This window comes from Emys orbicularis, chromosome 12 (genome assembly GCF_028017835.1).
Source record: "Emys orbicularis isolate rEmyOrb1 chromosome 12, rEmyOrb1.hap1, whole genome shotgun sequence".
Taxonomy (NCBI): domain Eukaryota; kingdom Metazoa; phylum Chordata; order Testudines; family Emydidae; genus Emys; species Emys orbicularis.
The window spans coordinates 4,548,569-4,561,404 of record NC_088694.1 but is presented as its reverse complement, the minus strand read 5'-3'; positions in this window follow the sequence as shown (position 1 = coordinate 4,561,404).

Here is a 12,836-nt window from a genome sequence, read left to right as displayed (position 1 = left end):
GTGGGGACAGTTTGTGGTCAATGCCATGGCAGGCTGCACCGTGCCAAATCTTGCGGGTGGTTTTGTGATGTGGAGCAGAAAAGCCTGGTCTGAGCTCACCAAACTTCTTGACACTTGAGATCTAGAAAGGAATCTCAACTCGTCTCCAGCGCTGGCAGAAGGGTAGGACTTGAACCAGGGAGGTGCTGAGCATTTTATGGGGGGTAATGAGCACCCTCCACTCCCACTGAGTGCTAAATACCTTGCAAGACCGAGTTTGTAGGGCACTGTCCTTCTGAGCCATGGAGATCCCTCCTCTGGGACAAGCCAGGAGTGAGAAAAGCATTCAGAGACATGGGTGTGAAGAGGCATTTGTCCCATATGATGCCCTTTCAGGTCACATCGTTTTAGCTCTCAGCAAAATCCTCCCTTGCCAACAGTTAATAAATGATGAGCTGAATGCCTGTGGAACAGCAGGGTTACTAGCTGCCAGCAAAGGCTATCTTTAATATCACTTTAATTTGCCTTTGCCTCTTGAGATGATAGTGGCTGTTTGTTTTGCCCCGCTCTGACTAATGCCCTTGGTTTTCCCCCTTCAAGATCATCAGCATCACTTCTCCGTCCCGCCTGGAAATGCAGGAGAGCCACTGTAAGAGGAAGGGAAGGAACCACAGATGTATTTTAGGATGGAAGAGGATGTGTAAAAATGAAAAGGCTTAAACAGAGAGCATGGTAAGATGGTCTCTGTGCAAATATTTATCTGATCCTGGCCACGTAATTGCTTTCCTCGTCGCCGGGTCTGCAAATCAATTTAATTTACATCCTTTGATTGCTTCATCCTCCACTGCCTTGCACCTTCTGTAGTCATTTCCTTCTGCCCCCCAAAATGGGGGCAAATTGCCACAATTCTAAATTGGCTGTTTCACACCCAATTTGCATGCAGTGTAAATGGGGACACAAGGTGCAAAGCACTGGAGAATCAGACCCTCTATGTCAGGGGTAGGCAACCTATGGCATGCATGCCAAAGGCGGCACGTGAACTGATTTTCAGTGGCACTCACACTGCCCGGGTCCTGGCCACTGGTCCGGGGGGGGCTCTGCATTTTAATTTAATTTTAAATGAAGCTTCTTAAACATTTTAAAAACCTTATTTACTTTACATACAACAATAGTTTAGTTCTATATTATAGACTTATAGAAAGAGACCTTCTAAAAACGTTAAAATGTATTACTGGCACACGAAACCTTAAATTAGAGTGAATAAATGAAGACTCAGCACACCACTTCTGAAAGGTTGCCGACCCCTACTCTATGTTATGGGCCTGATTTCCCCACTCCAGTTTTATGCCAAAGTGAATCAGGCGTAAAACTAGACTAAGAGTGACTGACTTTTTCTTCTTCTTCTGTACTTGTACTCTTAGGCACTCTAATAATACAAATTATAAGAAGAGGCCAAACTCTGATCTGAATCACACTGGTGTAAATCCAGAGTAGCTGTTGATTTCAGTGGCATCACCTCACACTTACACTCGTGCAATAGATCAGAATCTGGGCTGCAGCTCTCGCAGCTGATCTCTAACAATGAAGCGGCAAAGCGCCTTCTCCTCCCCCTGGCTGTGCAGGGCGATTTGCCTTGATGAAATCCCCCACGCTGTGTGGCTCTGTTTTTATGTGCATAGGTTATACGCCAATAATCTTTTTTACAAATCCCAGGAGAAGGGGAAGCTAAGCAGTTCCTCGTGGCTCGTTCCCCTTTTCAGACCTCTAGCGCTCCGCCAGCACCACCTAATTGCTCCATACAGGACCTCCGAGGTTTCCTTCCCTCTGGCTCCTGCCGCCCCTCCTGGAAGGCTGTTGCACATGGTTACAATTCTCTGCCTGCAGACAGCTTCCCAACATCTGTTCTAAATTTGCTGGGGGGATTTCCAAGTTAATTTCTTGCCCCCCTTCCCCTTGTCCCAGCATGGTCTGAAAATAGTATAATATAAAGTCCAGCACAGTTACTATTTAAGAGGTAGGTACCTCAGTCAAACCTGCGGTTGGCTGCTATCCGAGCCTACTAATGCTGTTCTAGGTGGTTGGGCTACCTTGCACTCATAGCTCATACGTAGAAAATGCCGTGAGCAAACTTCATGGCACCCGAGCAAGGGCTCCACCACATCATGTTCGTAAGGCAATGACAAGGAGGGAGAGCACATTCCAGGGGGCTGGATACTTTCTGTTTCCCATAGAGCTCCTGCCCTGCAGCCCAATGTGCTGTCCACGAGAGTGTGTATTTCTCCGGACGTGTGCGTGTGGTAGGCGTGGCCGGCAGTGGAGGAACATATGGGATATTACGGAGGAGCGTTTAAGGAGGCATCTGTACTCGGTTTGCGGCCTTGTCCTGAGGAGGAGTCTCTGAGCGTGCTCAAGATGATCCACGGTCCCACTGGGTACATGAAACTGTCTGACAGTAACAGCTTTCCTGGCTTCCTTCCCTGCCTCTCTTCACATCCGGCTGCTTGGCTGGGAAGTATGCTGCCCCAGATATGCCTCATTTGATAGCAAGAAGGTGGGCTGGTCCTTCACTTATCGCCCCCTGGTCTAATTATTAGGTATTATTATTAGCATACAGTTATATGCTCGGCACAGAGGTTCATTAAGTTCTTTCCTTGGGATGGAGACAAGAAGGGAACCCACTAGGAGATTCCTGACGTGGGATTCATTAGGTGGGACTCCCCTCTGCACTTTCCATCTGAAAATGGCGGAAGCCCGCCCAACGGGGCCTTGACCAAAAGGAGAACGAAAAATTAACAAATCAAAGATTGTTTTGGTGCCTTTTAAGGGACTATTCACTATGCTGGCATCTGGGTTTTACTGCGTTCTTGATGGCCGGCTCCAAGCCAGTCTCAATGCAGTATGGGTAGGGCCCTACCAAATTCATGGCCATGAAAAACGCGTCACGGACTGTGAAATCTAGTCTTCCCCTGTGAAATTTGGTCTTTTGTGTGCTTTTACCCAGATTTCAAAGGGGAGACCAGCGTTTCTCAAATTGGGGGTCCTGACCCAAAAGGGAGTTGCAGGGAGGTCCCAAGGTTATATTAGGGGGGGTCGCAGTATTGCCACCCTTACTTCTGTGTTGCCTTCAGAGCTGAGTGGCTGGAGAGCGGCGGCTGTTGGGCAGGCGCCAAGCTCTGAAGGCAGCGCCCCGCCAGCAGCAGCGCAGAAGTAAGCGTGGCCACCCTTACTGCTGTCTTCAGAGCTGGGTGGCTGGAGAGAGGCAGCTGGTAACTGAGGGCCCAGCTGTGCAGGCAGCAGTAAGGGTGGCAATACCATACCAGGCCATCCTCACTTCTGCGCTGCTGTTGACGGTGGCTCTGCCTTCAGAGCTGGGCTCCCGGCCAGCCGCCGCTGCTCTCCAGCCGCCCAGCTCTGAAGGCAGCGCCACCGCCAGCAGCAGCGCAGAAGTAAGGGTAGCAGTACTGCTACCCACCTACAATAACCTTGCAGCCCCCCCAGGCCCCACAACTCCTTTTCGGGTCAGGATCCCTACAATTACAACACTGTGAAATTTCAGATTGAAATCCCTGAAATCATTAAATGTAACGATTTTAAAAATCCTCTGACCATGAAATTGACCAAAATAGACCGTGAATTTAGTAGGGCCCTAATTATGAGAGGTTTGAAAGGGCTCGGCTCGTACATCTAATTTCCCCACTAACTGGGTTAGAAAAGCTGCTCTTGTTTTAGCTTTCCAGCATTAACACCCCACTGGCCCATTTCATCTCTGCCCTAACTCCACTGGCCTCAGTGAAGTAGATGCCAGGGATGAATCTGGCCCTAAGTTTTAACACACAGCTGCATGGTATCTTCTGAGATCTCAGAAGGCTCTTCCTACTCGTGGTTGTTAATTTCCACTGCCACCATCAAAAGGGGGGGGGGGGAGTTAGCTATTCATCTGCACACCACATTGTGCCAACTTCCCCCAGCAAATGAAAATCCCTCCCTGTTCACCCCCTGCTGTAAGCTGAGCCTGAGCAATCTTGTCAGGGCCATGAACCATGCAGGAACTTTTCTGAGGCTTTTTTTTACTTCCAAGGCTTTTTGCAGCAGAAATTGCTAAATTTGGATCCCCTTGCAGCAAGAGGTGGTGGAAAAGTCCTCATAGAGCCCCAAACTGGGGTAGGTTAGTGTTAGAACATAGGCCTCAGACTCCTGGGTTCTGTTGCTGGCTTTGCTAACCTTGGGTTGGGGGCAGTCCTTATGAGCATGCGCGCACACATATAACTTTACTCACGCGAGTAGTTCCTGTAAGCAGTTTCAGGATTGGGCCCTATTTTATCACATGGCTCTGTGACTCAGTTTCCCCATCTGTAAAATGGGGATAATAATACTTCAGATGGGTGGCATGAGGCTTAATCCACAAATGTTCCTAAATCACGTTGAGAGCCAGGGATGAAGGTTCAGGTATAAATGCCGGGTGTGTGTGATACTACATGGACTGTGACAAAAGGTACTTAAAGGATGGGGTCTGGGACACTGAATGCCTGGGGAAAATCTACCAACCATTCTGCCAGTCTGTGAGAGTGCTCTTGTCTTAAATGCCAGCCAAGAAAGCCAATGGCATTTGTTCTAAGGAGGAACTAGACTCAAGATTCCCAGCATGACAGCTCTCAAATTCTGGGTACAGCTGTAATTTCTATTAATTATCTTTACAGTAACAATCTTTGGCACTTATACAGCACCTGGTCTTATCCTCAATATACAGATGGGGAAATCAAGGCACAGAGAGGTAACACATGTTCCAAGGTCTGAGGTTTCTTAACTCCCCCTTCCCTGTTCCCTAACCACTCGACCTCCCCGTTACGTACAGAGAGGTCATGGGCCTAACCTCCCACCCTACCTTCTGACTCCCTTCTAATTAACTCCAGCTGTGGGCGACTCGCTCTTTTCAGTACTTGACACTTGGTGAGACTTTTTTTTCCTCCCCAGAAAATCATCTCAGTTTTGATGCCAACAGCTGAGCTTGATTTAGCCCTTGCGTGCATTTGCAATAGCAATAATAATCATTGATACCAACGACACGCTGGCTTGGTTCCATCTTCTTCTGTTCATAGTGTCACTGCACTCTTTTCCCACCCCCTCCTCGGGTCAGCTCACGAAGATCTGCTTGTGAGTAATCTGCTCCTGGAGGGCATGATCCTGCCAAACCCTCCCTGCTGTGCTACTCCAATTGAAGTCAATGAGGCCCTTAGACTTCGAACTCTTTGGAAGAGTGGGCTTGCTTCTCCACTGCTCTGCACCTGGTCTCATTTGCAGTTGGGCAAGGCGGCTGGGAAGCTTTACCCTTCTGAGGTGGTGGTATCAGTGGGCACTCCCTTTCCATAGGGTTATACAAGGACACAAGCTACCTGATACAGAACAATCCAGACCATTGTCTTATATGCTTGCAAAGCACTCTACGCACACAGGCCCTCCTCCTGCAAATTCTTATCCAGGTGCTTAACTTCCCCCCTCGGGTGCCACAGAAATACTTGGGACACTACGGACAGGGGCTGTTTCTCTTTTATTCCTGAGATAGAAACTGCCCTTTCATATCTTGCTAATTTAATCCAGATTCCTGGGAGCGTGTCCCCCGATTGCTAGGGCTAAGTAACGGGTGGGTATGTGCCAGGGAGTCCACTTCTGCAGAGGAGGGACCATAGGTGCTGGAACTGGGGGTGCTGCTGCACTCCCTGGCTTGAAGTGGTCTCCATTAAATACAGGGTTTACAGTTTGGTTCAGTGGCTCTCAGCCCCCCTGCTATAAAAATTATTCCAGCCTCCCTGGGAGGGACATCCCTAGAATTAACCAGGGTCGGGCACAGCCCCTCTGGGTCTAGCCTCAGTAGAGGGAAAACCTGTGGGGAGTCAGGGTCTGTTTGCACCCACAACACACAGCCCCATTGTAAATTAAACCCAGAGTCTGGGAGGACCAGCGGGGTGGCGGCTGGACTATCCCCTTGATCCAAAGGGGCCTGGGCAGAGCCACCCTCTGCCAGCCAGCTCCAGTCCCCTGCGCCCTCGGGCGCCCAGGCAGCGGGTGCCTTGCACCTCTGCCCCCTGCCTGGCCCCACGTTTGCAAGAAACGGGCCCCGAGCGCTGTCCACTTCCCACCTTTGGACCTTTCCAAGCGGGCTGCTCCCGGGCGCACCTGCCTCTTGCGCCCTGGGCGCATCGCAGGGTGCCCGCGCTCGCCTCTCCAAGCCCCCCCGTCTCCACCCAGGCGCCCGGGGAGGGGGGGGGGGGGAAGAGCCCACTGTCTCCGAGCGGAGGCTTGTTGCAGTATTAAAATAATAACGCGAGAGTTGCAAGTTGCTTCCCTCTTCCCCGACCGTAAAACTGTCAAAGGTAGCCGGGAAGGGGGGCGCGGGGGATCGCGCATGAACCAGCGCCGCCTCGCCCGCTCCAAGCGCGCGTGTGTGTGTGCGTGCGGGGGCCCTGGAGAGCTCGCCACAAGCACCGAGGTAAGGAGCCCCCCCCCTTGGCAACCCTCCTCCCCTCCCTCGCCCCCCCGGCCCTTTTCCACCCTTGGCCCTGCTTTTACTCCGCCCGGTCGCCCCCTCCCCGGGCCCGGTCGCCCCCTCCCGAGGATTTTGCTGCTTCCTTTCGCGGCGCGCCTGGGATTCCTTCCCCCCCCCCCCTTGCCTTCTCTCTCCCTCTCCCTCTCTCCTCCTTCTACATAAAAAAGTCGCCATTTTGCTTCACTGCCTTTTCCTCCTCCCCTTAATTATTTTTCCCAGGCACAAGAAATAAAAATAGTTTTCGCCCCCTCCCTTTTGCAAAAAAAAACAAAAACAAAAAAAACCAACCCCACACCCCTCCCTTTTTCTTAATGGAGGGTGGACACTAAACCCAGGGGGCGGAGGAGGCGATCTGGGGGGTGGGGGGGCTGGGAGTGCAAGGGGTTTTTTCTTTTTTTTTTCTTTTTTCTTTTTTTTTGCAGCGTTGGCACTTTAAAGAAGGGGGCTTGGAAGTTGCTCCCCTGAGTCTCACTGCAGCCTCCCCCAGCGGTGACAGGTGACATCCACGTGGGGCGGCCCCTGCTGCCCACACCTTAGCCTGGGGGGGGGACCGTAAGGCGGGGGGGCCTGCGGCCAGCTGAGCTCCGGAGAGGGGGGCCGGAGTACAGGCAGGTGAGCTCAGCTCACACCTGGGCAGGTCACATGGCAGCCAGGTGGGCACAACTGGGCAGGGCAGGCCAAGGTCATGTGAGTCATGTGGCCACCAGATGGGGAACCCAGGGGGATGACAGCCAGGTGGGCACCGGGAGGGGTAGGTCAGGCAAAGGGCAAAGCATGCAGGCAGGTAATGACATGGTCAGACAGGGACATGACAGCTGGCTGGGCTCCCATAAGGATGGAGCAGATCAGAGACAGTACTTCCAGGTGGGCACTCCCATGGCCCAGACCAGGGATGTTATATCCACGTGGACATTGACATGGGCTGGGCAAGGTAGGGGCATTTTGTCCGCTGAGCACTCCCAGCAGGGACATGGCAGCTGGCTGGATGTTTTCATAGGACGGGCTAGGTCAGAAACATTACAGCTAAAACGCCCAGAGACGTTCTCTCCAGGTTGTCATTGTCGTGGGCAGGCGAGGTCAGATCTGGGACGTTACAGCTGCATGAGCACTCACATAGGCTGGGGCAGAGACTTCTATGCCAGGTGGGTAGTCGGCTAGGGAGGCCAGACAGGGCTGTGAATCCCATAAGTCAGATTAGGTTAATTCTGTTTAATGTCTTTTAGGTTTCATGCTTTGCCATCAGCTTTGGTGCCAGGGGGCCGGGATCTAATACGTTTGAAACAGAAACTTTAAACCATCAGAAGCTTTTTGTGTGTGTGCGTGCGTGTGTGTGCACACATACTCATTGTGATGAAAGATGGGCACATTTACACCCATTTTAACCTGGTTTTAGGTCTGTCCTTTCAAACCGCAGTACTGAATGATATCAATGGAAAATCTACCAGCCCTTAATTCCAGCGCAGCTTTTGTGTGGCCGTGTTGTTCCTCCACTGCTGGAGAAAGAAGGGAATTAGTCGGTTAAGTGCCGTGTGCCTATAGAAAGCGTAGGGATATCTGTATAAAACACGGAACATTTCTGTAAGAAAGTTACCAACTAGCGGATCAGCCCGTGATTTGGAGAAAGACTAACAGAAATTGCTGTGGAACTAGGGAACTGCTCAGTCCATTCATCAGAGCGTTGCCCTGGTTCCCGTCGACAGCCAGAAGAAACAATAATCAATACTGAGGGAAAGTGAATTGTCAGAAACTCACAAGAACAACAAACATCAGTTTAGCCCATTGGTTTCTGCTAGCTGTTGTTTCTGACTCTCTCCTCGTGCCGTTAGCTTCTGCGTTCTCCAGGGCAGGGATCTGTGACCTTTTCGGCACCGTCCTACCCCTGAACAACGCCATGAACATTTGCAGCAGTTTATAAATGATTAATAATAAGTAAAGCAAGTGGATATTGGCCTGCTGTACATCAGGTGTATCCTTTGCACCATGATTAGCACTTTACCTGAGAAGGTCACGCTGGTATGCCAGGGGAAAGGGATTTGTTAAAGACCTACAGGCCATTGGCATGTGGACTCACTGGGGACTGTTAGGTCGTGGCAATGAGTAGCTAGTGGGGATCAAGCCAGGAAATGCTGGGTTAGATAGTAAGGGCCAAATTCAGGTGGCAGTGGATGTAACTCCATTAACTTGACCCAGCATATTTAGTGATGAGCGGAAACGGACGGGTTTTTATGCACAGCACTGTTTTCCCTCTTACAGTTAGTGTCACATTAACTCAAATAGCCATAGATTTCCAGGAAGCAACATGCCAACTTCCTATCTGCTACCTTGAAATGCCAATATCTACGTGTCAGCACTGGTGCCCCCGGACCCAGTGACACCAGATCAGTTCACAGGACAGAGAAAAAATTGCCTGAAAAAGTTAAGTTACTGTGGTAACAGGTTTACCTGTGTAAAACACGACAGACTTTAATAGGACTTGTGCCAGCTTATGCCAGGGCTGAATATGTCCTGCATTAGAGTGAGATACACTCTCCAAGCCCCAATTCATGTTATCCAGACACTTTTGCATGAAAGCAAGTTTGAAAAATATATGTAGATTTTGTCACCTTGTACAATTAGATTTTTGAGAGCCCTCTGGTAAATAGTCTCTCCCTCATTTGCTTTCTCCTCACTCCCATCCTTGGTCTCTGCATTATCGGGACTCCCCGTCCTATTGAGCTTTTTGAATCTTTGCTCCCCTTTTGTTCCGCCTCATCTGGCCGTTTGTGTTGGTGAGAGAGAGTTCGTTTTTGGAGTAAAAGACATTGCATTGTAGAATGAGCTGCTTTAAAAGCCTTGCTGGCAACTCCTGGCCCATGCTGCTCAGGAGAGCGCTGAAAACTTGAACTCAGCTTCCCTGTGTAGCAGTTAGGTCTGAGATCTCTAAATCACAAGGCTGGTCCATCTCTTCTACACTGCAGGGAGTCCGCTGGATCAATTTCTTTGATCCAATGTCATAAACGTAACTCCTAGCGCTGCTATATTTCAGATCTGTCGATTTCCCCCCTTCCTCCCCATTGTGAATCCCAACAGGGTTTCAACCAAAAGTTAAGGAAAGGGTGGAAAGAGGTTGGAAGTAATTGATCACCTGGTTCCAGCATGTGCCATGAAAGAGTGAGAAGTTTGGTTAAAATATGATGGGTTGATTTCTGCTCTGTTACCCTGGTGCGACTCCACTAAATCCATCAAGTTGTACCAGATTTGGCCCCCATGTAAATATAAGTAATTTTGTTATTATTTTAGGCTAGGCGGAAAGGTGTCAAAAGCAATTAGGTGGAACATAAAATATGTTGGAGAGTTTCTAAGCTGCCCCCTTCCCCCCCACCCCACCCCCAAAAAAAGTTTGTTGTAAGAGAGCGTGTGCATTAAATGGAGTGAACAAAGTGGTTGGTTTGGTGGTACGGGTACATTTTTTGTTTAAAAGCTGTGGTTTAATTTTTGGAAGTGACGTTTTTCGAGGCATCAATACTCAAACTTCCTCAGGCTCTCATGGTTTAACTGATATTATTATTAGGCGTTTGTTTAAAGCGCCTGATTTTCGAAGGTGCTAAGTACCCACAATTCCTATTGAAGTCAATGGGAGTTTTCAGGTGCTCTTCATCTAAGACCCCCAAATGCCTGGGGGTTGTCCTTGCGTGTTGGTAGCTGCTTCCCATGTCTGGGGGTGAAACGCCCCCCTCTGGCATTCACACCTCACATCTGCAGCCTGACAGGAGACCATGTGATATGATTGCTCTCTCTAAATATATCAGAGGGATATATACCAGGGAGGGAGAGGAATTATTTAAGCTCAGTACCAATGTGGACACAAGAACAAATGGATATAAACTGGCCATCAGGAAGTTTAGACTTGAAATTAGACGAAGGTTTCTAACCATCAGAGGATTGAAGTTCTGGAACACCCTTCCAAGGGGAGCGGGGGGGGGGGGGGGGGGCAAAAGACATATCTGGCTTCAAGACTAAGCTTGATAAGTTTATGGAGGGGATGGTATGATGGGATAGCCTATTTTTGGCAATTAATTGATCTTTGACTATTAGCGGTAAATATGCCCAATGGCCTGTGATGGGATGTTAGACGGGGTGGGATCTGAGTTACTACAGAGAATTCTTTCCTGGGTGTCTGGCTGGTGAGTCTTAGTCCCACATGCTCAGGGTTTAGCTGATCGCCATATTTGGGGTCGGGAAGGAATTTTCTTCCAGGGCAGATTGGCAGAGGCCCTGGGGTTTTTTTGCCTTCCTCTGCAGCGTGGGGCACGGGTCACTTGCTGGAGGATTCTCTGCACCTTGAAGTCTTTAAACCATGATTTGAGGACTTCAGTAGCTCAGACATAGGTTAGGGGTTTATTACAGGAGTGGGTGGGTGAGATTCTGTGGCCTGGGTTGTGCAGGAGGTCAGACTAGATGATCATAATGGCCCCTTCTGACCTTAAAGTCTATGTCTATGATGCCTGGAGAGTCTGTCATGGGACCTCCATTCCTTGGGTGAATTTCACTGTACGTGCATGATGGGGCTATGGTTAGAACCAAGAGAGTTCCTGAGTCCCGGACTTAGACTCAGTTCAAATTTTCTCTACCGCTCTCTTGCGTCTGTGTTCTTACATAGCATGTGTCATTCAGAGTTCACACAGTGAGAGAACAGAGAAAAGAACCCAGGAGTCCTGACTCCCAGTCTCCCATGTAATGGTTTCAAAGGAAATGTTGCTGTCTATCAAGTAAATAATAGACTCTTCATTAAAAATTGTCTAAGTATGTACTCGATTTATGCGACAAACACAGGTATTATGGTCTGTTGCATGTCTCATTAAAACACTATAAATACGCAATAGTATGGTATACCTGAGCTATCCTGGTCTGGTAAGGAATGTGCAATTTTATGGTTTATTGTGTTAGCTGGTTGAGCATAGCCATGTCAGGTTGTCTTCTGCTGGATCTTTGTCAGTACCGTTAGTAGTAGTTGTATTTATTATTTTGTATTGTCGTAGCGCCTAAAATCCTAGTTGTGAACCAGGACCCCATTGTGTTAGGTGCTGTGTGTGTGTTTATGTATGTGTAGCCAAATCAATTAAATCACAAAGCAGTTATATGTAGACGATGTCCTGGGTTTGATCTGAACCTGCGCTGGGTGAATACCTCCACAGTCTCTCTTCGTATTTTGAATTTTCTTCCTTTTTGTAAAAAGAACAGGAGTACTTGTGGCACCTTAGAGACTAACAAATTTATTTGAGCATAAGCTTTCGTGGGCTAAAACCCACTTCATCGGATGCATGCAGTGGAAAATACAGTAGGAGGATATATATACACACACACAGAGAACATGAAACAATGGGTGTTACCATACACGCTAGAGTGATCAGTTAAGGTTATTACCAGCTCACCTTAACTGATCACTCTAGCGTGTATGGTAACACCCATTGTTTCATGTTCTCTGTGTGTGTGTATATATATATCCTCCTACTGTTTTTTCCACTGCATGCATCCAATGAAGTGGGTTTTAGCCCACGAAAGCTTATGCTCAAATAAATTTGTTAGTCTCTAAGGTGCCACAAGTACTCCTGTTCTTTTTGCAGACACAGACTAACAAGGCTGCTACTCTGAAACCTTCCTTTTTGTGTTTGCCTTTCTGCGAATGAATTTACTGGAAGGAATTTTCAAGGGAATAGCAGATATTAGAAAATATTTGTGGAAAGGGAACTTTTAAATTATTAATGTGAGCATTTGCTCTAGAAATGGGATTCTAGCTGTTATGCTCATCCAGTCAAGGAACGGGAACAATACCATGTGACCTATGGGCCCAATCAAAGCTAATCAACATGGCTCGAAAGTAGAATATTGAATGCATTGCGTGCAGGAAGTCACAGGGCATACTTTGTGGATCAATTATTTATTAAATCCCTGTGAATAATTATCTCTAATAACCAATACATTTCAGAATAGCAAGCTGCTCACAGACAAGGATGCTCTTTGGTTAAGGCACTGGACTTGGGATCTCTGGTAAATTCCCAGATCTGCCACAGTCATTCCCCATTCCTCAGTTTCTCCTCTGTAAAATGAAGATAACAATGCTTCCTTTCTCCTACCATTTGTCAGTCCTGTCTGCTTGGACTGTAAGATCTTTGGAGCGAGGACTGCCTCAGGCTGTGTGTACAGCGCCTAGCACCATAAGGCCCTGATGTTGGTTGGGGCTTCCGGACACTGCTGGGCTACAAATAATAACAATTAAGAAACACACCTCAAACAGACAAAGAGGCTAAATGAGCTGACCTAATGATTCCCTCTGTTC